The following is a 26,231-nucleotide window of genomic DNA, read 5'->3' as shown; positions in this document are numbered from 1 at the left end:
TGAGTAGCATGGTCATGCCTGGCTCTCCAATTCAGTCACGAAAATGGACAGAAAACAATAATAAGGTCTACCCTTTCTTAATCTAGTTGTCTTAACAGCCAAGGCTAATAAACAATTTGGCAATTAGTTCATTGGACAAGGATCTGGAAACTGCTAATCTTACCAATTGTACACATTTAATTTTAAACTCCTTTCTTCTATTTCACCCTCATTTGAGGTTTCACAGGCGACCATGTTACAGATTGGAGACTTAAACTCTGACCTGAAAGGAAAAGAAAAGAAAGGGCAGGAAGGAAGCAGCCGGCCTGATGAAGCCCCCACACAGCCATGTTTGCTGTGCCTAATATGCTCTGTCTAAAGCTGACCCACCAATTCTGGCAGACTATTCGTAATTAGGTGTTTTGTTGTTGTTGTTGTTGTTTTCCTCTAAAAGCAGACAGGTGAGTATACTCGTATAGCCTTCCCAAGACTCATTTGTCTGAGAATTAATTCGTTACCTTGAGAATTCTCTTCAGCAGTGTCCCTTTCCATCCCCCACACTGAGAGGCTGTGGCCCTTGGTCACCTTGATGCATTCATAGCATCTGTACTCAAATAATTTATTCATGGGCTGAAATTGCGAATCCCAGTTTGGGGTGGAGAAATGTTTACTTGGTCACTCACACTCTGTTAAGCTGAGGAGGCATTGAAGGGAGGGTCACTCACAGCCGTCCTTCCCCATACAACTTTCAGAGCTGTGTATTGTAAACCATTTTATCAAAGAGCCACGGGTAGCAGTCTGTGAGGACGGATTGGGAATCAGCTAATGGACAGAAAGTACCTGCTCCGACACATTAATTCCCTTCCCTGTCAGCCTGCATCATTGTAGAGCATGCATGATGGGAAGCGAGGTCCCATCACACCATGGCACCTGCTGCTTTTCCATCTGCCAAGCGCAATAGCTCCTTTGATTGCCCATTTTTCTGCCTAATGGCTTATTCCTTTTCTCTTTGTAAAGTTTTTACATTTTTTATTGTGATTTTAATAGTCATTTAAAATTTTTTCTCATCTCTGTTTGGCACAACAAGTATGTTGATAAAAGAATAACATAAATAATATTCTAAACCATCCCCAAATTGAGATCACTCCAAGAGCTGTGTTTCAGTGTTTAGTCTGATAAAGTTGTCATGGCGATAATGTCCCCTGAGAATAAAAGTGCCATGTGTATGGTTGATTAAAGGAAATAGCTCAGATGGTACACAAACTGGTAAATATTGAACCTACGAACTATTATACTGGCTATATTTTTATTTCGCTTTTTTTTTTTGTTTGGGTTTCTTTTTTTTTTTTTTTTTTTTGAGTTATACTCTGTTCAGTTTCCTGAAAATAGCCCAATGATTCTCATTTCTCTCTCTCTCTCATTTGAGGATTTATATTGTTAAAATCCCTTGGAATAGATATTGGCAGTGCTCCCAAACTGGCCTTTAGATTCTGTCTAAAGCTGTTGATTTGGCTGGATTAGTCAAAGCAGCAGATCATTATTACATATTGAACATCTGTCAAAAATAGCACTAACAATGATCAGATACATTCTCTATCATGAACATTTGGACTTGAGAAGTTGAGAAGAAATTTCTATAAAATCAAAGTCAGTAAGACTATTCTTACCCCACACAAGAAACAAAACTAGAATTGTCTTTAATTAGTGTGAGGATAAAATGATAGGCATGCTCTGTGTGGTTATAATTAGGGAAGGCTCAGTTACTGTTTTCTGAGGGGGTCAGACCAACCCATCTTCCAAATCTCAGGTAAATGGGAAGGCAGAATGGATGTTTTAGGGGGAAACTGAGCCCTGATACTACCTGGAATGTAGAATTTCTTTGTTGATATGTCAATTTGATAAATTACCTGTAGAAGGGAATGAATTATGATCTACATGTTTCCATAAGCCACTAAATTCATCAGTAAAGTGAAACATCAGGATGCTGGAATATATGGTAGGAAGATCTCACAAGCCACGGAAATGAGAATATATATAGCATACAAACTTCCCGGAGAACAAGCTTGGGACAACAATTCAGAAAATACTGTTTGTATAGTTACATATTAAAGACCAAAAACTCTGACCTGCTAATCATGCTCCAGGGAGGGAATCCTGTTAAGTGTGAGCCTATCTAAGCCATGTGGTCATAATGACCAATGATATGCCAGACATCATTAAGGGCTGAGACATAAGCTGGCTAAAGCACTCGTACCTATGGATAAAACCACAGCAATCTGCAGGCAACGGGCTCCCTAAAGTTCTAGATCCTGAAATTGGAAAAGGGATATTAAAATGCCAAAAAGAGGGAATTCATCATTTTGCAAATGCTTTTCAGCTGCTCAGTTCTTAGACACAGGCTATGTACTGTAAGGAGAATCAGATTTTATTATATGTGCTGCCAAAGCGAGCACTGTAAGGAGAATCAGAAAGAAATACAACTTTCCCCTTGTCTGTGTGAAGCTTTTAATTAAACAAGGGATGACCATACATAGACCCAAATAATGCAAGAGAAGAGATGAAGGAACAAGTGAGTAGAAATATTGTGTGGGGTAAGCCTGGGGTGAGCTTCCTCCAGACCAGTGGAGGGACCAATATGAATGAAGTATTGTACAGGTGTCTTCAATCTAAGCCAAGGTTCCCTGGACTAGAGGTCTACTTAAGTAAAAACCTTAACAGAGTGGAAAGCCAAAGCCCAAGAAAGGATGTGATCAAAATTCACAAAAACTGGAACGGGTTGAGCACAAACTTGTTTCCAAATAGAGAAATGGAGAACTGCTAGAATTAAGAAGGTTCCAATGGCCATGGTCGCCAAACTGTGGAAAGAACCAAGATGCCCTTCAATGGATGAATGGATAAGGAAGATGTGGTCCATATACACTATGGAGTATTATGCCTCCATCAGAAAGGATGAATAGCCAACTTTTGTAGCAACATGGATGGGACTGGAAGAGATTATGCTGAGTGACATAAGTCAAGCAGAGAGAGTCAATTATCATATGGTTTCACTTATTTGTGGAACAAAACAAAAAGCATGGAGGACATGGGGAGTTAGAGAGAAGGGGGTTGGGATAAATTGGAAGGGGAGGTGAATCATGAGAGACTATGGACTCTGAAAAACAATCTGAGGGGTTTGAAGTGGTGGGGGGGGTAGGAGGTTGGGGTACCAGGTGGTGGGTATTATAGAAGGCATGGATTGCATGGAGCACTGGGTGTGGTGAAAAAATAATGATACTGTTATGCTGAAAATAAATAAATTTTAAAAAATTTATATATAGAAAAAAAATAATAAAATAAAATAAAAAGAAGGTTCCTATGAGCAGTACCATAGCATCCTTCCCAAATAAAGGAACAGAGAAGAATGAAGGAAGTCAGGGAGAGGGGCAGGGCAAAGGAGGAAGAAGAAGAGTTCTGCTTTCCACAGTGAAAAATGTGGAGCTGATTGCTCTAAGTTGGCACGGGATGGTTATGTTGGGTGCCCCGATACCATAAACACATTTACATAAGTTCATGGCTGGGAGATCTACATTCATTATTGAGAGAATCTGAAATAGGGAATGGCAGATGCTCCTGTGTAAGAGTCCGTGGTTTGAGAGTCAGAAGACTGAAAGTGGAATCTGCCTTCATCAACAGCTGTTCTGTAGGACTCCAGGCAAGTTATGACACCACAGTTTCCTCATTTGTAGAGGAAAACATGGAATAACTGTTTCACAGGATAGTCAAGAGTGAAGAAGACAATGGATGTAAGAGACTTAAGAAGCTGACTAGCAAACATACACATTCCATGAGACTAATGTCAGAAGGGACAACTGCATCTTTCCATTAACCTATTCCCCTTATCCTGCCTGATAAATGCCACTTATAATTTTATAAACTGCTTTTGGTGAGAAGTAGAGGGCGTGCAAAATGGACACCAGGTCACTATACCTGAATCACAGAGGGATACCCTCCCTCTTCTGACTGTGCTTCAGGGAAAATGCATGCCTTATGCAATGATTCAAGCACAATAGCCTGCAGAAGTCAAAGCGCTCAGGCCCAGTACTTTCCCTCGCAGGAAGCAGGCATGCTTTGTGTGTTACGCAGACACCTAGACAGATTAGCAAAGCCATTTTCCTTCTAGTCTTACATACTATAAAAAGCAGCTTGGTCTATGTAGAACAACTTGACAAGGTTATATATTGTACCAAAAACAGAAAAAAAAATTAAATAAAAAATTATAAACTACAGACAGGGGCTAGAATTATTTCTAATGGACAAAGACAGCTGTGACCCCACTGCAGTATTGTGATGGAGAGCTTGACAGCTCTAGGCTGTTTCAGATACAATGACATGCGTGACAGCAAATGACTCCTCAGCTGTGCCTTTCTCAGGTGGCAGAATAGTTAAAGGAGACTTCTTACTGGGCACAGGGTCACTCAAGAAAACCAGATGTATTTAGGCCATTAATTATTTAAAGGAGAATGGCAAAAGACTCCCTTTCTCATTACTATGCTTCCATGTTCATTGACTCATGGGTGGGAAAGAGGGAAATGTATTTTTTTCCCCTAAAGATCAGTGTATTGTGTGTAGCTGTATATGAAGGTAGTATTAAGTGGGTCAGGGTGCAGAACCACTGGTTTTTGTTCAGATTATTCTACAACCAAATGTTTCATTAAATCATCAGTTCAAAAGTTTTATCTGCCCGCCTAAAAAAAACTGTATACCAATTCACTGGTTCCCTTTGTTTTAGATGATAGACATTTTGACTTTTGTTAGCTGGCTGTTACTGAAGTCCAGTGGATGGTAAAAAAGTTGTCTGTCAGTCGTGGCCATGGCCAAGCCCCATCAGTATCCTTGACTGTAACTGAACTCCGAAGTGAACTATCAGTATTTTGGGGGAAGTCATTTTTGTTTTTCCTTAACAACCTAGGCAACAGTCAATTCAGAGATTACCCTAAATCTGTTTTTCCAAGAATACCTGAGCCAGCCCTGCCTATCAACCGGGCAAAAGGGGCTGCTACCCAAGGCTGTGAGGGAACCTGCCACTTTCTGTTGCCTGCTTAGGACAGTCAGGAAGCTCAGTGAATAGGTATTTCTGCAAGATCCCTAATAAGGGACTAGGTACCCACCCTGAAATCTAATCTTTATTCTCCCACATTTTTTTTTTCTATCATACCATCCTTTGGGCTGTTGTCCTGTGTCTGTAGTCCCTAGATGAGCCAAGGCTATATCCCCTATGCTGGTCTTTATTCTGTTTCCAGTAATACAACAAATCATGTATAAATTGACTCTGAAAGGCTAACCTGGAATTGAACTACATTTTACAGGAAACCTCTGAATCTCCAAAAATCTCCTGATGGGTACAGAAATGCCATTCTAAAGCATGAAAGGCAGGCACCTATGGGTTAACTGGGGTGGGAAGATGGATGGACTGAATGCTTAGAAGTTGATAGCCAAAACCAGGTACAAAGAGGTACTTTAAAAATAACTTAGAAGAAGCTATAAAGATGGCAAGTAAGCATGTGAAAAGATGCTCCATATCATATGTCATCAGGGAAACGCAAATTAAAACAATAATAAGATGCTACTCTACACTTATTAGAATGGTCAAAATCCAGAATTCTGACAACACCAAATGTTGGCTGGGATGTGGAGAAACACAAATTCTAATTAATTGCTGGAGGGAGTGCAAAAATGGTACACTCTCTTTGGAAATAGTTTGGCAGCTGCTTACAAAACTAAACATGCTTTTACCATATATTCCAGTAATCACACTTCTTGGTATCCACCCAAAGGAGTTACACTATGTCCACACAAAAACATACACTTGAATGCTAATAGCAGCTTTGTTCATAACTGCCAGAACTTGGAAGCAACCAAGGTGTTCTTCAGTAGGTAAATGGGTCAATAAACTGTGGTACATCTGGATAAAGAAATATTATTTAGAGCTAAAAAGAAATGAGCTCTCAATCTATCAAGAGACATGGAAGAAACTCAAATCCATATTCCAAGTGGTAAAAGCCAATCTGAAAAGGCTATACACTTTGTGAATACAACTATATGACATTCTGAAAAATGCAAAACTAAGGAGACAGTAAAAGGATTAGTGGTTGCCGGAAGGGGGGGTCCACACTGGGAGGAAGGGATGAACTTATGCCACAGAGAATGTTTAAGGCAGTGAAACTACACTGTATGATACTATAATGGTGAATACATGCCATACATTTGTCCAAACCCATAGAATGTGCAGCACCAAAGGTGAACTATAATGTAAGCTATGGACTTTGGGTGATAATCATCAGTTGAAACAAATGCATTGCCAAAGTGGGGGAATGTTGATAATGGGAGAGACTATTGTATGTATGAGGAAATGGAGTCTATGGAAATACCTCAATTTTTCCTTAAAATTTCTTTTAAAAGTAAAGTCTATTAAAAAAATAACTTATAATAAATATTGGTACTTTCAAACTAATGATGTACTTACTATACAGTGGCTAACTGAAAATAAAAAAAAATAAAAATCATTTTAAATTTTAAAAATATTGGTACTTTTAATATGAAGCAGCAAAGAATAAAGGCCAGTAATGGAAGTTCTGAGGATAAAGAAACCAGTTGGTTTCTTTATTTATTTATTGGTTCTGGAAGGATGGGTATGTGTAGAAGAGCCCATAGGAAAAGCACGGCAGAGGCATTGGGCTGGGGTGGTGCAATGCATGCTTTTAGAATCAGTGAATAAACCAAACTATGTTCAGAGCTGGGAAGAATCTGTATAAGGGAACACAGCATAATTTCAAGGAGGAAAATGAGAAGAGCAACTGGGTTACTCTGAATATGACTTATTAAGGATGGGAGGAGGAATGGATGCAGGAGGTATCCTGAAAGATGAACTACTAGACTTCTCAAGTTTATTGGTTGTGGAGCAGCAACTATCCAGGTCAACATTTCATGGAACACAGTAGATTGATTTACCCTTCAGTGGGGAAGGAGTATTCCCTGTCCTTGCTGATGTCTAGGAAGGCCACTCAGAGATGCTACTCATAATCTCTTATTCTTATGCACAATTTTTGATGGTTTGAAAGTAAATGCTTTTTCTTAAATACTAGATTTAGTGACCTCATAGAATGATCTAAACCAATCTTTTTAATTATAAAACTGATGTATACTCATTGAATAAAGCTAATAAAAATTAGAAAAACAGATTAAGCAAAAAATTCCCACTTGGTCTTATTTCTTAAATACATTTTTAAAAAAGCATTTTGGCATATTTTTCTCTAATCTACATATTTTTATTATATAATTCTAATTGTGTTGCATATGGAATTCTCTATATAATTATTATACTGTGCTTTGTGTTAAATATTGAATACTTTTAAAATGATACTTATGAATTTTCTGGAAGTTATAAAGGATGGTAATCTAAAGGCTATGTACCCACCACTCAGACTAGGAGACAGAAGTCACTGCTAATCCTAGAAGAGTTCTGTGTGCTCCTCTTGGATATGGGCCCACTTACCCTGTCTAGAGAGAGCACAGTTCTAATATTTGTGTTCAATGTTCCCTTGTTTTGAAAAATAGTTTTATGTTACATAAGCTATGGGATTTCATCAAAAGACAAATATCAGAATAATCAAAATTCCAGAAGAGGAAGAGAGGGAAAAGGGGGTCAGAATTTATTTAAAAAGTAATAGCTAAGAACTTCTCAAACCTGGGGAAAGACTTTTACATAGAGTTTCACAAAGGTAATAGACCACCCTATTACTTCAATGCAAAAAGACCTCCAGGATACATTATAATGAAACTGTCAAAAATCAAATATAAAGAAGGAATCTTAATGGCAGGGGAAAAAAGAATAAAACCTATAAAAGAACCCCCACTAGTCTATTAGTGGATTTCTCAGCAGAGGCTCTACAGGTCAGGAGAGTGGAATGACATATTCCAAGTGTTGAAAGATAAAAATTGCCAGCCATTAATATTTTATCTACAAACTTGCCTTTATATATGGAGATATAAAGTCCTTCCCAGACAAACAAAAGCTGACGGAGCTCACCACCGTTAGTGTGCCACGCAAGAAATGCTGAAAGGAGTTCTTCAAGCTGAAATAAAAAGATGTTAATCAGCAACATATGAAACTATTCTACACACTGGTAAAGGTGAAAAATAGTCAGAATTGGAAAAATGTAACTCTTTTAGGATGGTGTGTTAACCAACAAACAACAGTATGAAAGCAAAAGGAAAAAGTGGTAAAAATAGTAATTATGAGTAGCTACTCTAAATTGTTAATGAATATACAATATAAAAAGGCAAATTGTGGCATAGGGAATATAAAATGGAGGCATAAAAAGGTAGAGTTTTTACAGGAAATCAAAGATATGTTACTATGAGCCTAAAATGGTCAGTTTTATCTATAAAATGCTTTATGTAAACCCTATGGCAACCACAAAGCAAAAACCTAGATCCACAAAAGACAAAGAGGAAACACAGCATACCACCATGGAAAATAATGAATTTACAAAGGTAGCCAGAAGCAGAAACAGCCTGAAAATACAAAACAAAACAAAACAGAAAGCAATTAATAAAATGACATAGTTAAGTCCTTACATAGCAATAACTAATCTAAATGTAAATGTGTTGAATTCAAACAAAAGGCAGAGTGACTGGATGAATTAAAAACAACAACAACAACCAGACCCAACCACATGATGCCTATAAGAGACCCACTTCAGCTTTATGGACATACATAAACTCAAAGTGAAGGGATGAAAAAAGATACTTCATAAAAGAGACAATAAAAAGAAAGTAGAAGTCGCCATACTTGGACAAAATTATTTTCAGTCAAAAACAGAAACAAGAGACAAGATCATCACATAATGATAAAGGCTTCAATCCATCAAGAAGACATAACAATCATAAATATATATGTAACCAACATTGGAACATCTAAATACATAAAGCAAATACTAACCAGTGTGAAGAGAGAAGCAGACAGCAATACAATAATAGCAGGGGACTTCAATACCCCACTTTCAACAAAGGATAGATCATGCAGACAGAAAATCAACAAGAAAATGATGGACTGGAACTATACTATAGATAAAGAAGTAAAAAGCATCCAAATCAGAAAGAATTAAAATTTCTATTATAAACAGATGATATGATCTTATTTTTTTAAAGATTTATTTATTTATTTATTTATTTGACAGACAGGGATCACAAATAAGCAGAGAGGCAGGCAGAGAGAGAGGAGGAAGCAGGCTCCCCGCTGAGCAGAGAGCCCAATGTGGGGCTTGATCCCAGGACCCTGAGACCATAACCTGAGCCAAAGGCAGAGGCTTTAACCCACTGAACCACCCAGGTGCCTCTGATCTTATTTTTCTTTTAAGGATTTTATTTCAGAGAGCGAGAGGATGCACAAGTTGGGTGGGGGGGCAGAGGGAGAGGGAGAAGCAGACTCCCTGCTGAGCAGGGAACTTAACATGGGACTTGACCCCAGGACCTGAGATCATGACCTGAGCTGAAGGCAGACACTTAACCAACTGAGCCACCTAGGTGATGTGATATTATATATTGAAAATCACAAAGAATCATTAGATCTAATCAAGTAATTAATTGAAGTTGCAAGATTAAAAAAATGAATATGCTAGGGGCTCCTGGGTGACTCAGTAGGTTAAGCCTTCACCTTCAGCTCAGGTCATGATCCCAGGGTTTTGGGATCGAGCCCCGCATTGGGCTCTCTGCTCAGTGGGGAGCCTGCTTCCTCCTCTTTCTCTGCCTGCCTCTCTGCCTACTTGTCATCTCTCTCTCTCTCCGTCTGTCAAATAAATAAAATAAAGTCTTAAAAAAATCAATATGCTGGAATCAGTTGCATTTCTAAATACTAACAATGAAACATCTGAAAAAGAAAAAATATAACTATCTCATTAATATCAACATTATAAACAATAAAATGCCTAGGAATAAATTTAAGCAAACAAGTAAAAGTTCTGTACAATGAAAATTACAAGACTTGTTGAAAGAAATCCAAGAAGACACAAACAAATGGAAGGACATCATGTTCATAGACTGGAAGAGTTAATGTTGTTAAAATACAGATGCTACCTAAAGCCATCTGTAGACATGACACAGTCCCTATCAAAATTCCAATGGCATTTTTCACAGACACGGGACAAAAATCCTAAATATTGTGTGGAACCATAAAAGACTGAATAGCTAAAGTGATCATGAGAGAGCAGAACAAAACTAAAGACATCACAGTTCCTGATTTCAAACTATACTACAAAGCTATTGTAATTAAAACAGTATGATACTGGCATAATAGAGCATGGACCACTAGCACAGAAGAGGGAGCCACAGTTAAACCCCTGGACATATGGTCAACTAGTATTTCATAAAGGAGCTAAAAGTATCTAATGGGGAAGGAATAGTCTAATAAATGGTGTTGGGAAAACTGGTCAACGGCATGCAGGAAAGGGAGATTGCATTCTTATCTTACACCACTCACAAAAATTAAGTCGAAATAGATCAAAGACCTAAACATAAGACCTGATATAACTCCTTTAAGAAAACAGAGGGAGGAGGCTCATTGGCAGCTGTCTTAGCAAGGATATTGTGGATAGGACAACAAAATCACAATGAAAGAAAGAAAATCAACAGATGGTACTACATCAAACTTACAGCTTCTGCACAACAATGACAACAAAAAACAATTAACAAAATGAAAAGGCAACATATGGAATGAGAGAAAAATATTTGCAAACCATGTACAAGAGGTTAATACCCAAAATTTATAAGAACTTACACAACTCAGTAACAAACAATCCAATTAAAAATGGGCAGAGGCACTAAATAGACATTTTTTCCAAAGATGACACCCAAATTGCCAATAGGTACACAAAAAGGTATTTGACATCACTGATCATCAGGGGAATGCAATAAATATCACCCACACCTAAAAGAATGGCTATCCTCAAGAAGACAAGAGACAATAAGCATTGGTGAGGATGTGGAGAAAGGGGAACCCATGTGTACTGTTGGGGTTGTAAAGTGACACAGTCACTGTGGAGAACCATATGGAGGTTCTTCAAAAAATTAAAAGTAGAACTACCATATAATCCAGCAATTCCACTTCTAGGTATGTATCTAAATGAAGTAAAAACAGGTTACCAAAAAGATGTATGAACTCCCATATTTATTGAAGCATTATTCACAACTGCCAAGATATGGAAATAACTCAAGTGTCCAATGATGGATGATAAAGACGTGAGCTAGCGCGCACTCTCTCTCTCTCTCTCTCTCTCTCACACACACACACACACACACACAGAGGAATACATTTAGTCATGAGAAAAAAGGAAATATTGCCAGTTAGGACAGCATGGACAGAACTTGAGGAAGTTATGGTAGGATAAGTCAGTCAGAATGACAGATGCTATGTGATATGCCTTAGGTATGGAATCTTAAACAAACAAACAAACAACCCCAAGAAACAGAATGGAATGGTGGTTATGAAGGGCTGAAGACTGAGTGAATGGAACAGATACTGTTCAAGGATACATACATACTTCAATTTAATAAATAAGTCCTGAAGATCTGATACAGTATAATGATTATAAACAGAACTGTGTTATAAATACTAAACTTGCTAAGAGATTATGCTGAATGAAATAAGTCAAGCAGAGAGAGTCCATTATCATATGGTTTCACTTACTTGGGGAGCATAAGGAATAACACAGAGGACATTGGAAGATGAAGTGAGTTGGGAGAATCGGAGGGGGAGATAAACCATGAGAGATTGTGGACTCTGAGAAACAAACTGAAGATTTTGGAGGTGAGAAGGGTAGGGGGGTTTGGATGAGCCTGGTGGTGGGTATTAAGGAGGGCACGTATTGCATGGAGCACTGGGTGTGATGCATAAACAATGAATTTTGGAACACAGAAAAATAAAATTAAATAAACTTCCTAAGACACTAGATAAAAATTGTTTTTAACACTAGAAGAAATAATTATGTGATGAGTTAGATGTGTTGGCTAAGCTACAATGATAATCATATTGCAATATAAGTATATCAAATCAATGTGTTATACACCTTAAACTAATGCAAGGTTATGTGCAAATTATAGATCAATAAAATACCTTAGTTTTATCACATATGTACATATATATTGTGTGTGTGTGTGTGTGTGTGTGTGTGTGTACACGTATATTCCCAATTAGGTTTTTCATGAGTGATTAAATCTTTTATTTTGCCTTTTATGAGTTTGGAGGTTATATTTTCTATATCCTTTCTTTTAGTAGTTATCCCAGATGCTTTAAACTGGATATGTAAAAAGTTTAATGTTAACCAGTATCTTTACATTTTTCTCAAATAAAAAGACATCAGAATGCTTCAGATAGAATCAGTCTTTTCTCAAGCTATAGGGCTATTGTTGTCTAGTATTTGGGGTATTTTTGGTAATTTTTCAAAGTAGTATTTTATATAGTCAACATTTTAGTTTAACCTATGTATTTGCAGAAATCTTTGCTTACCATTCCTTTCTGTACCTGTGGCCTTCCATTTAGTAAGCTCCTTATTGAGCTCAATGTTTTCTTTTAGCCTGAATATATTTTTCCCCTCCTACTCTTGAAGATAATTTCACCACATGTTCCATTGTAAGCTGATAATTATTTTTTTCTTAGCATTTTAAAATATCATTATGTTCTGGATTTCATCATTGTTGTAGAAAAAAATCCCTCAATCAGGGTATTTACAATGCCTTTGTTAGAAACATCTTTACTTTCTAGCTGCTTTACAGATCACTGCCTTTAATGTTTGACAGTTTCTTTATAATTTATATCTAGAGAAGAATTTTTTATTTATATTACCTGGAGATAGACTTCCCAAATCCATTTTTTTAAAACCTTCTGGAAACCTTTGACCATCACCTCTTGAACTATTGCTTCTAACACTTTCTCTTTAGTATTTCCTTCTGAAACTCTAATTTAGACATGTTAGAACCTCTCACTTTATCCTAAGTACCTTTTAATCCCTATTTAACACTGTAGTGCCTTCTGCATAATTCAGTTCTGTATTTCATTTCACTGAATTTTCCCCTCCCTCAGTGATGCCCAATAAGTTGACCCATCCATTGATTTTTAAAAAAAAAAAAAAATTCAATTATATTTTTATTTCTGGAAATGCTATTTGGTTCTTTTCACATCTGTTGATTTCTACATTTTTTTTCTTGTTCATATTTTTAGTCTCTTAATTTTTAAGATATACTAAGTGTGGTTTTGTGGACTCTAATGTCGGAATTCTTTGCAACACTGAGTTCTGCTATTAGTTGTGCCTGGCTTGCAGTTCCTCATGATTTGTTGTGATATTTGACTGTAAGTACATGTCCGTGGGAACTTCCTTTGTAGAAATTATCTGAAGAGTGATTTGAAGTGGAGTCTCTCCAGAGAGGAGTCATTTTTGCTTCTGATTTTGGATGGGATACTACCAACCTGCAACTCAAATAACTCCTATTTCTCACCTTAAGTTTTTTCTGACCATAAACCTGTGTAAAAACTGACTTGTGGGGGCACCTGGGTGGCTCAGTGGGTTGGGCCGCTGCCTTCGGCTCAGGTCATGATCTCAGGTCCTGGGATCGAGCCCCGCATCGGGCTCTCTGCTCAGCCGGGAGTCTGCTTCCTCCTCTCTCTCTGCCTGCCTCTCTGCCTGCTTGTCATCTCTCTCTGTCAAATAAATAAATAAAATCTTTAAAAAAAAAAACTGACTTGTGGTTATATATTCTTGAGGGAGATTTATTTACCCCCTATATTGCCGTGGTTTTTGCTTTATTTCCTGCCTCTCATGCAGGGTGTTTTCTGCATGGTGAATTTTTTTCTCCTATACCCTTCCGCTGAAAATGTAGACCTTTGGGCTCCCAGCTTAATGTTGGAATCACCCATTAGATTTTCCTCCTTTATTTCCGGTCTCTCATGCAGGGTGACCTTGAACAGGTATTAAATCAGAAGCTCAAGTTCACTAGGACTTGGCAAATAACATTAGAACAAATGCTGGGCTACACATTGGCTTACCTATGAATAATTGCCTCTTTCACTGATTTCTGATACCTGAAGATCCATTAAGAGAATATTTGGCATTTTTATTGTTTTGGTGTCAGTTATGAAGAAAATCTAATGCACCATTACTGCCAAAATCAGAAGTCCAATCAGAAGTCAAGTCTTTTTTTAATCAGGTCACTAAACATCAGATCAAAAGTGTTTAATGTATTATTTATATGCATTACTGTAATAGAAGCCCTAACAATTTAAGTTAGGTCTAATTTTTTTTACTATTGTTTTTTAAAAAGTGGTAATAGAAGCACATTTCAAATAATATTTCTGTTATGTTTAAAAGCTATTTTCATAGGCTATATTACCAGTGTAGCATTGCTGGACTAAGGGGATGCATATTTTTAAAGTTGCTGATAGATTTCACAAGGTTGTACCGATTTATATTTTCATTAATAAAAATGAAAGTGCTCTATATCATTACGATTATTTGGTGCTACTGTTAATATTTTATATTTGTCAACTTGATAAAGAACTTTAAAAGCAAAAATGTTTTTGTCTTGAAAGCTATTTGTAATAGAATTTTGAAAGTTTAAAAACTCCTGCTTTCTACATTTGCATATTTATACAGATAATTCTATTATTGGAAATACAGAAAGGCTAATCTCCTGAGATGGGTGGTAAAAATAAATATCTGTCAACTCAAATATATTTGTTCTCTCTCTCTTTACTTCTACCCTCTGCCTCCTCCATCACTTCCATTCTGGTGTTTGGTGTTTAGGGAAATGGTTTTTTACACATAATATACCCTATCTTGGGAATGTCTTTTTCTGGAGGTACCTAGAGTCCATCCAGTGAACCCATATAAATTCTGAAAGCTCCTCCCTTTAATCTACTCCTTCCTGGGAATAACCCAGTTCATTTCTGGTCACTAGTCTTCTAGCTTAACAATGACAAAAAGGTGAGGGAGAGATGTAAGAAAACAAGCTACCTTGAAAATGTGAAAACTCTTTTGCCCTTGCGAATTTTTTTCTGTAAGGTCAGAGTACTCTGTGTGTACACAGAATATTTTGTGCGTATAGATGACTGCAGAATAATCTTTATCTGCAGACAGAGCAAAGCATCTGGCTCGATTGCACCTGACCTTCAGCTTTGAAGGCAGTCTTCTGTGGCAGTAGCAAGATCTATGCCTTCAGCTCCACCAGGATGTACATATAGTCTCCACTCCTGGAGGAACGGGTCCCTCTCGGTGTCACCTGATCCTGGCTCGCCACAGCCTCAAAGCTCTGTTTCCAGGCCAGGTGCCTCATGCCCCCCATCCCTCCCAGGCATCTGGCACCTCTCAAGCAAACCCTCAGTAGTCTGCATGGGTACGTCTGAGAGTTCCTCAGCAAACCTAGCTGCTAACGGCTTCTCAGCTTTGTTTCCCTGGCTTCAAATCAGCAGCTGCCTGCCTGCGCTTGTATTCTTTGTGTTCCAAAGGGGACAGTCAGGCTTAGGAGTGATTCTCACACAAGTTTGCAACAGGTACACCAGCAAGGGCCACCAGGTCTCTTAGTATTGCTCTGGGGAATAATGGTTACTTTCTACATACACTCACTCTTTCAGAATACCCTAAAGGTTGTTTTATTTATAGTCTGACAGATTGACTTTAAAAAAAAAAAAAATTGATGATAATTAACCAGTCTGTTTTTAAAGGTCAGGTTTGACCAATTTTACCCAGAAGGATATCTGCATCTTCAGAGAGAAATTGTAGTTTAAGTTGTTGGTAAATGTTTGATTTATTTTCTGACAGCCTATGGCTCCCTACACATAGCCATGGGTTGTTTCTTCGTTTTTTATAACTTGTCTTAGATCAAGATGAAGGAGATGGTTTCAGTGCACTCCATCTAAGACGAAGAGAAACACTTGAACAATTCCCAGCACAGCTGCCGTCTCAGGCTTGGGTTCATGGTCAGGTGATGGGAGTTGGCGTGTGGACCCTTTGCCCACACCGGCTAAACAATTCAAGAGGGCAGGCGTGATCTTTAGGGTTCCCACCTTGACTTCCCGCTCCATACATTTTCTTATTTCCATCTCTTCTCCCATCATTATAGCCAACCACACGTCCTATTTTTTTTTTTTTAAAGAGGGTAACAGAAGTTTGCCTCCTAAGTATAGAATGTAAAAGGTAATTCAGATTCCTGATATGCTTTAAAACATGCTTTTCATAGGATAAGCCACAAACACTCAACCAGCCAGAAAGCCTCAGTGAAGTGCTTTCAGTTGGACAGAGCCACGTTGAAGTATCAGCCCTGCCCCGTCTTCGTGGTGTGACTTTGAACTTGTTTATCTGTAAAGTGAGATGGTAACTACCCTAACACTATATATGTTAGAAAATTAGTTTCTTAGGAATGGCTTATACCAAGAATGCTTTAAGATACTTTGTTTCACAAAGGTCATATTAAAATGTATTATTTAGCATTCTCAAAGTGCTTATCTTCTCAGGCACTTAGGGAAACTTTTAGCTAAAACTAACAATTTTTTTGGATTAAGAAAAAGGCCTTGAGAATATAGCTTCTCTTAATTTCTTCCAGAGTAATAAAGTCCAGCTGGAACAGTCTGATGAAAAGTGATCTAGATTTAAACTCCGGGAAATTTAAGGGGAAAAAGTGACTTGGTAAAGGATTGCATCCTTTTCAAAGGCAGCTGATGGGGGGCAGAATTTATCTATTACTTAATGTATTTTTATTTGTCCCCAAAATACAAAATCCTGGGCACCTGTGTGGCTCAGTTGGTTGAGCAACTGCCTTGGGCTCAGGTTATGATCCTGGACTTCCAGGATCGAGTCCCGCATCAGGCTCCCAGCTCCTTGGGGAGTCTGCTTCTCCCTCTGACCTTCTCCTCTCTCATGCTCTCTCTCATTCTCTCTCAAATAAATAAAATCTTTAAAAAAAAAAATACAAACTCCTGCTTTCACCTCCATCTCTCTGGAGTCTAGTTTCGACATTAGTGAGCTAAAATTGACTTTCAGAAATATTAAGTCCGTTCATGTAACTCCCCTGATTAAAACCCTGCAAGAGTTCTCATCCTGTTCCAAATAAAAGTCAGTGTCTTCGCAATGACCTTCCAAAACCCTATGTGACCTGACCCCTGTTAGAGATAATTTAATAAAAGATAATTATCTTTTACTATTCCCTCTGCTTAGATCACTTTCCAACATTCCCCACTGAACCCCTCCAGCTACCTGCGTGACTTCTATCTTCTCCTCCCTCATATGTCACCATGATAATGAGGCTGCCCCTGGCCTTACCATTTGAAGGGAAGCACCCCCCTTCCCCAACCTCCTAACAGCCTTCCACGCTTCATTCATTCCGGTAAACTTTAACAGCTGGTAAGAATTTGTTTTGTTATTTGACCTCGCCGAGAAGCTCTGTGAAAGCAGAGATTTGGTTAATTTTGTTAATGAATGACTCCTCAGTTTGGAGAAGCCATGCCTGGAGCACAGTAGGTCCTGGATGAATATTTGTTGAATTAATAAGGGAGAACATTGAAAGGTAGAGGATGAATCTTAGAAGATGAAGTTTTTTGACCTTGTCAGGCAAAATAATTCCTTTGGTAAAACAAGGTAACACTTCAAAAGGGACCTCACTTAAAAACCAAATGAAGGGGCACCTGGGTGGCTGTCATTAAGCATCTGCCTTCAGCTTGGGTCATGACCCCGGGGTTCTGGGATTGAGCCCCACATGGGGCTCCCTGCTCGGTGGGAAGCCTGCTTCTCCCTCCGCCTGCCTTTCCCCCTGCTTGTGCTCCCTCTCTCATGGTGTCTCTGTCAAATAAATAAAATCTTAAAAAAAAAAACAAAAACAAATGGAAAGATATGGATGAACAGAGAACATATAAGCAACATACAAACAGTTCAGTTTATAAAAGGTTTCTGAAATGTTGGTGGCCTAAGACAAGGCCATCTCTTTGGTGCCATTTTTACCATATTTGGAAAGCTTTGCTTTGAAAGTCATCCTTCTCAGACTGTACGTGACACCCACCCTCTCTCTTACCCTGAAGGGTCCGAGCTGAGATTGCCTATAGAAATGCTAGTTCACTTAAAAGGACAGCAAAACCTTCCACCTCCTGAGGAACTACACGATTTCCAACCAACCAAGTTTACGTTTGCGGCAAACACCACCTAGAGATAAGGAGCACAGGGTTCTAGGGCTTGCCAACTCTGCATTTCCTCTTTTAAACCTCTCCTCTTTCTGCCTGCTGCCTCATAGAGGACCCACATTCCCTACCTCACAACATGCTGGTTCTCCCGACAAACAGCACGCTCCATTTGCTGAGGTAGCTTCCCAGTCCGTGTCCGCGTTTCCAGGAAAGGCTTATAAAACAGGCTGCCGCTCCTGATCCTGGGAGATTTTTTTTTTCTCCTTGAAAAGGTGATCTCAACCCTCAAAATAATTAGCTCCTTAGTCCTAATCCATGTGCATTTACAAAAGTGCCTTCAGGTTAGGAGAAATAAAGGCTTGATTGGGTCCTTATCACTGGAGGTAACACCGGGGAGCTCTCACATGCTGGTTGTATTGGTGATAAGGAGACCCAAGGCTCCTCAGGTTTGCTCATTAACCTTCTCTCCTTCCTGGCTTTTAAACGTGTGAAAAATACGTGGAGGTTGCAGAAAACCCTGGAGCCATGGGTTGATTTCCTCTAGAATGGTATTTATATTACTTTGGGCTTTTGGTATTTCTACCTTTGTTCTTAGAAATTCTGGGGTACTTGGGTGGCTCAGTGGGTTAAGGCCTCTGCCTTCGGCTCAAGTCATGATCTCAGGGTCTTGGGATCGAGCCCAGCATCTGGCTCTCTGCTCAGCAGGGAGCCTGCTTCCTCCTCCTCTCTCTCTCCGCCTGCCTCTCTGCCTACTTGTGATCTCTGTCTCTCAAATAATAAATAAAATCTTTAAAAAACAAACAAGTTCCATGGTGAGGGAGCATAGCTAATAGTCTTAATCCCTGAATATGCTTTGTGACCAAGACCATTTACTTTGTAATCTAGGCCCCTTCTTGTCAACTCTTCAAATCAAAGAAACTTGAGTATGGTTCCCAGGCTCTAAGATATTAAAACAGGAATTGAGAAAACAGAAATGAAGACAAGAGAGGACAAATTTATGTCAATGAAATCCCGTGACAACTTACTTGCATTTAGAGATCATGCACATTTTTTTCCTTGATGAAATTTTTTTTAACTGTTCTGAAAATGGTAATGAGACAACTTTCAAGAAATTGACAGTAATGGAAAACTTGAATGTTACAATGATATCTAAAAAGAAAGAAATTATTTCACTCATCTTAATCTTGCTGGAGAGGAGAGAAAAAAAAAAAATGTGAGCCGAGAAATGAGACAGCTGGCAATGGAAGCCTTGGGATTCCGAAACCTTCTCTTTTGTGCTCCCAAATGAACAAGGTTTAAGCTGTCTTCAAGAGAAAGTCAATCTAAAGTCCATGATGACTTCAAAATGAAACCTTAGGGGGCTTTTAAAACTACAAGCTGAAGCTCAGCAAGGTCACTTTCTAAAGTGAAAATTCATTTTAGGGTAATGATTGTAGGGTAAGAAAAGGAAGCTGGGTGGGGTGGCATGGTTAAGTTTGAACTAAAAGCCACATCATGGAATCTTCAGCTGTAGAAGAAAATACTACTCTCCTCCCTGGACAGATCACAGGTGGTGCACTGCCCCCTAGGTGTCATGTCCCCCGTGGAGGGGCTTTTGTATACCACCTGCTAGAAGCATACATACCTGTTACTTGTAGTTACTGGGCTGTCTCCCCTGAAAGTTAAAACTTTGGCCACTGGGGGGATTGCATTGTCCTGGGACACTGTCCGCCAGAGGACAGCTCCGCTATTACCAGCATTCTGAGAAAACAGCCCTGATTGATGCCACGCTCCTTCCCACTGGCTCTGTCTCTTTGTTTGGTCTTTACTCTTTGCTTACAGGATAGCCTGCTACTGCTATGCGTTCTTTCAGAAATGTGTATTTTACATTCTGTGTTATACTGCAAGCTTTTGAGGGGAAAACATCAACTTTTAGCCCCCATGTTCTCTGCCCTGGCCTGGAACTGGGAGAGGAGGGGAAGGAAGGAGCAGGGGCCCAGGGCTGGACTGGAGTCTGAATGGGCGGCACGAGCACAGATACCGGGAAATTAGGAAGTGAGAGGGAAAACCTGGGTTGGCAGGTCTGAGGGCTGGGTTAGTGAGGAAGGTGAGGAGAAGCCAGAAAGTCCAAACAAGTCCCAGTTCAGAGTCAGACTTAAAGTTGCAATAAGAATAAAGGACCGTGACAGAGGACCTTAAGGAATCCTGCAAGATACTTGCCACATCTACTTGAGTCTCCGTGCTCTCCAAGGCTGCCCACCTGCTATTAAAAAAAAAAAAAGAAAGAAAAGGCAGCATGGAGGCATCAGGAAGCTCCTTCAACTGGCATCCATCTCTAGCTGTGTTCTAGCTGGTGTCAGTGGCCAGGATTCTGATATCTAAGATTACTTCCTAATGGATTACTTCCATTACTTCCTAATGGACTGACCTTGGACACATGACTTAAACTTAGCCTTTTATTTTTACAAATAAAACAGTGCAACAGGAATCAAAATAGGGATTAAACTATCTGTCATTAAATTTAAATTAATGCTGTAGGTATGCAATAAGAACTTGTTCCTTCTCTCCCCCATTTCACATGTTCAGAGTAAGTGATGAGTAAATACCTATTAAGAAACAGTAGGTTGATTTGAGAGTAGAGTAGCTGTAAGCCAGATTGCCTGGGTTCAATCACTCTTAATAACTAGCTATGTAACTTTGGACAAGATATTTAGTAATTCAGGGGCACCTGGGTGGCTCAGTCGGTTGAACATCCCAGTCTTGATTTCAGCTCAGGTCATGATCTCAGGGTCATGAGATCGAGCCTTGTGACAGGCTCCACACTGAGCATGGAGCCTGCTTAATATTCTTTCTCTTCCTCTGCCCCTCACCCCCACTATTCACACAGGTATGCACTCTCTCTCTCTCTTAAAAAAAAAGATATTTATGGGGAGTGTATGTGCTATGGTGAGTGTGGTGAAATGTGTAAACCTGGTGATTCACAGACCTGTACCCCTGGGGATAAAAATACATTATATATTTACAAAAAAAAATTTTAAAAAAAGATATTTAGTAATTCAGTTTTGGATGAGAGTATAATAGCGTCCATTTGAGGTTATGATAAGGATGAAGTGATAAAAATATATGCAAATGTTAACATGAAGATGATGCTGCTCATGACAGGGACAGTAGATTTCCCGGCAGTCAGCCCAGCTGGGTGTATTTCCTGCCTTTGCCTCCTCACCTCCCTCACACACCTTTGTGTGTATTGCTCACGTGCAGATATGACACATCCCTTCCCCCACACAATAAAATGTACTCTATTTTTCATGAAGAAAAAAAAAAGTGAGAACAGGAAAGAACATTTAAAACAAATGTCATTCGATTTTATAGATGACATGTTTTTAATGTTACCTGGGGAGATGTCAAGGTAAAGAGCCGACACTCTGTGGAGTGTGGTAATTCTTCCATAATGGCTTTTTGAGGAATAGGAGTGTTGCATTGTGTGTGGCTGAAATCCTCCCTTTTTGCATTCTGTAAAATCTACATGAGAACAAGCCACAGGTAATCCAAAAACTTCTGGAATGCAAGTTGGGAATCCCTACTCTGGCTGAGACCCTCACTGGCATTTCCCAGGAGCCTCCTGCCTCCTCTAGGGCACTGACCTCAGGCACGAAGTTGTGTTTTTGTGTATCTGCCTTCCAACGCATCTTCTTCCTGGAGGGAACATTCTGGTAAGGAGTGTTGGCCCACTGAAAATTGCTCTCTGGGGGCCATTTTGAACGCTTTATATTTACTCCAGGTGTGGTTCTTTTCTGTACCAAGTTTCCCTGTGGGCTATGGAAGTGGTTTAAATATCCTTCCTAAGAGCTCTGGGCTGCCAGTTCTGGAGGAGAGGCTTTGATTTCTGAAGTCGGACAACATTCATCCAAACAATATTCACTTTTAAGGACTGAGCAGCAGTACACCTTGAGCATTCATGCTGTTCCCAGCAAGGAGTTGCCTGGCCAGGGGGACAGAAGGGAAGGCTCATGGGCTGGGAGGCACAGTGGAACACACTGATCTCTAGACTTAACATTTTCCAACACAGTCGTGTAGAATTAGGAGAAAAAGGATGTGCAGGTGTAGGGGAGGAATAGACATTTTGGGTCTCTGTGTATATCTCTTAAAATGCAGCTACAATGTTAGGGAAAAAAATGTATAAATGAATCATCCATTTTATTTTTATTTTGTTTAATAAGGTGAGCCCTTTATTTTTTATTTTTTTTTTTTAAAGATTGTATTTATTTATGACAGAGAGAGAGAATGAGAGAAGGAATACAACCATGGAGGAGCTGGAGAGTGAGAAGCAGGCTCCCTGCTGATCAGGGAGCCTGATATGGGGCTCGAGCAGAACGCTGGGATCATGACCTGAGCCGAAGGCAGACGATTAATGACTAAGCCACCCAGGTGCCTCTATTTCATTTTGTTTTAAAGATTTCTTTATTGGGGCACCTGAGTGGCTCAGTCAGGTAAGGATCTGCCTTTGCCTCAGGTCATTGTCTCTGGGTCCTAGGACTGAGCCCCATGACTGGCTCTCTGCTCAGCAGGGTGTCTGCTTCTCCCTCTGCCTCTGTGTTCTCTCTCTCTATTTATTTTAGAGAGAGCAATAGAGTGAATGGCAGGGGTGGGGGCAAAGGGCAGAGGGAGAAAGAATCTCAAGCAGACTCCCCACTGAGTGCTGAGCCAGACCTTATGACCCTGAGAACATGACCTGATCCAAAATCAAGTCGGATGCTTAACCCACCCAGGTGCCCCTGAACCTTCCACCTTAAAGAATGTTAAATGCGGGGGCACCTGGGTGGCTCCGTGGGTTAAGCCTCTGCCTTTGGCTCGGGTCTTGGTCTCAGGGTCTGGGGATCGGACCCATGTCGGGCCCTCTGCTCAGCGGGGAGTCGGCTTCCTCCTCTCTCTCTGCCTGCCTCTCTGCCTACTTGTGATCTCTCTCTCTCTCTCTCTCTGTTAAAATCTTTTTAAAAAATGTTAAATGTGGACCATTCTTTTCCTTCACAGCTGGACTTTTATATTTGTGATCTACTCACCTTTAGGGAAACTATGAAATGTGGGTATCTCTGTTTACTTAGGGAAGAGATGTGGTTGAGAACACGGACTTCAGAGCCAGATGGCCTGGGTTGGAATCTTGGCTCATTGACTTAATGGACAAATTACCCAACTCCTCGGAGCCTCACTTTTCCCATCTGCAAAGTGGGGATAATAATAGTACCCACCTGCTGGAGTTATGAGGATTAATGACATAAGAATGTGCAAATCTCGTAACCAGTGCCTGTCATACAGCTAGCACTAATAAATCATAGTTATCTAATTTTTATTAACATTTGCAGTTATATCTATAACCAAATAAAGTTCAGATTCACTGTTTTGGACTTAAGGAAACAAAATGTTAATAATGGAATTCTGTAGAATCCCCCATTCGCCGTTGGAACAAACTAGCCTTGTAGCAAGGGAACAAAAGCAATCATACTGACAGTTAGTGATTGAGAGTTTACAAACTTCTTTTGTCTCTCTTTTCCTCAAATTGAGCCTTCTGCTCACTATGAGATCGAGAGCATTACCCCCATTTTATAGGTGAGATTATTTGGCTCAGGGAAAGTGACCTGCCCAAGGTTGCACAGGGAGTTGACTGCAAAACCCCGGTCTGTTCCAAGCCCTATGTAGATGTGTTTTCCTTTATATTATGTTGCCTTCCCCAAGCAAGAGGTAAACATTCTTATAATTAGACTATTGGCTGCATATTACAAATAGTGTAACTAATTTATCAGGAAAAGCTGAGGGATTTAAAAACAACACCGTGGGTCCCTGAAGCAGTATCAAGTGAACCTGTACGTGACTGCCATTTAAGCACTGTTCACGTTTGCTCTCCACTCTTATTCACTGTGGATTCCAAGGAATGCTCTGCACTGAGCCACCCGAACATGGATTGCTGTCTGGAGAGCTTGTGGAAATACATGCTTAGAGATGGCATCAAAAATGGGGGACAGGATGACGAACTGCAAATCCAAAAGATTTATTTAGGTCTTTATAACCCAAGTGGGCAGGAAAATTAGGCCTTAAGCAGATTTCTGTGGCCCAGCCCCCAACCTGGTCTTCAGGGTAGTTATGGAGCCCGCTGCCGCCTGCAGGATTTAACCGCTGCTCCCCCAAACTTCACCAGAGTTCCTCTTTGCTATTTTGCTTCTATTTGCTGCCCAGGACCTATTCTCCAGGCCATCAACTATTGGAACGCTTCCCATCTTTCAGATCCAATTTTATCTCCCGACGGAGCCTGCCTTGATAATACCTGCTTTTGGATTCCTAAAGAAAGGATTTCCTAAATCTCTTAATTTGCCTTTGGTTTTAACTGCGGCACATTTTCTTTTTATATTTATGTACATTTCCCTTCCCACAGAATCATTTTTTTGCTTGAGGGCCAGGAACACATTCTTCATTTCTTTGTATTTCTCTCAGAACCTTGAATAATGCCCTGTGACTACTAGAAGCACAGCAGATGCTCAATTATAAATTGATTACATTAAAAGATCGGTTTATACATACATACCAGCTATGTACCTGATTAAAATTGCTAAAAGCAAGAAGATGCATAAATCAGCAAAAAATAAAAACAAAATATTTTTAAAAGCTCCTATAACCGGAAAGCACTTTTTCTCCTAAGGCTTCACTTCTGTTAGCACCCAACATCTGAATCGTGGCTCTTTTTGAAGGTCCTTTTGAAGGTTATTCACCTGCAACTCTTAGCTCCAAGGGCTCTCATTCAAAATGAAAGCTAAAGGAAATGGCCCCAAACGACCTGTGATTGCCACCCTCATAACTTTTTCAGATGCCTCTTCTGGAAAGTAATTGTTAATGAGTAGGTTAAGGTGAGAAAGCAGAATAGAAAAGTTTCCCTCCAGTGGGAGGGAGACCCATCAGGCTCACCTGGTTGGTGGGGAAGACGGGAAGGAGGCTTGGATACCCCTCGGTCCTCATAAAGAGGACTTGCTGGAGGATGAGCTTTCCCATGCTAGGGGTGAGAGGAAGTTGAGGTAGATTCTCAACAAGGAAGGAAAACTGGGCCCAAGCAGTGGTTCCGCTTTGTGCCAGGTGGGAAGAAGTTTGGCCAACCTAGGACCTTGGAAGCCTGACTTGAAGCCTCTGACATCAGCACAAATCTCACTCCCAGACTCTAGAGTGTCTGAGGTTTTAAGCATTCTGAAATTGGTTTATTCTTCCTTTCCCATTAGAATGTACTTCATGGGTAGGGACTCTTATTTCCTATGCCTTAGTTTCTGCCTCCCCTGGACCACCCTATGTGTGAGTGTGTGTGTGTGTGTGTGTGTGTGCGCGTGCACATGTGTGCATGTGTGCATATACATGCATGTGTGTACACCTATGAAGCCATAATTTTGATTGGCATATGTGGATGACCCCTGAAAAGTTCATTGTCCCAGAGTCCTGGGATAGAGCCCCACATCGGGCTCCCTGCTTGGCCGGGAGCCTGCTTCTCCCTGCTTCTCCCTCTCCCACTCCCCTTGCTTGTGTTCCCCCTTTTGCTGTGTCTCTGTCAAATAAAGAAATAAAATCTTTAAAGTAAAAAAATAAAAAATAAAGCACAAAACTTTAGGGGCACCTGTGTGGCTTGTCAGTTAGCATTTGCCTTTGGCTCAGGTCATGATCCTGGGGTCCTTGGATTGAGCCATGATTCAGGCTTCCTGCTCAGCAGGAAGTCTGCTTTTCTCTCTCCCTCTGCCCCTACCCCTGCTTGTGCTCTCGTTCTCTCTCAAATAAGTAAATAAAATCTGAAAACACACACACAACTTCAGGCAGTAAAGAGAAGAAAATATTATTTCAGAGTTGCATACTTACAGTGAATCTATAAAGCAAAAAGAAAGGAAAAAGGCAGCAGGACTGTTAAGGAACTTGGACTGGGTCCTGGCCAAAGAACCAAGTGGCACTCAGAGATCTTGGATGACTGGAGGTTTATTTAACGCCCGGGGGTGGAGGGGGCTTAGAGGAGAGTAATCTCCCAAGGCCTGAGCCCCTAGCTCAAAGAAAGGGGGTAGTTTAT

The 26,231-nt window shown here is 39.9% G+C and overlaps 1 long non-coding RNA gene across 2 annotated transcripts in view; it reads right to left on the bottom strand.

Annotated features, from left to right (window-relative positions):
* LOC122893156 overlaps window positions 1-18,583 on the bottom strand; it is a 247,822-nt gene extending 229,239 nt beyond the window's left edge. For both annotated transcript variants that reach the window (XR_006381590.1, XR_006381589.1), the window contains exon 1: window positions 18,301-18,583. This is a non-coding gene — a long non-coding RNA (uncharacterized LOC122893156). The remainder of the gene's footprint in view (window positions 1-18,300) is intronic.
* Window positions 18,584-26,231: the final 7,648 nt, after the last annotated feature.

Source organism: Neovison vison, chromosome 13 (assembly GCF_020171115.1).
Source record: "Neovison vison isolate M4711 chromosome 13, ASM_NN_V1, whole genome shotgun sequence".
In the NCBI taxonomy this organism is placed as follows: domain Eukaryota; kingdom Metazoa; phylum Chordata; class Mammalia; order Carnivora; family Mustelidae; genus Neogale; species Neogale vison.
Note: the sequence above shows the minus strand (reverse complement) of the source record. Positions and strands in the feature narration are given on the sequence as shown.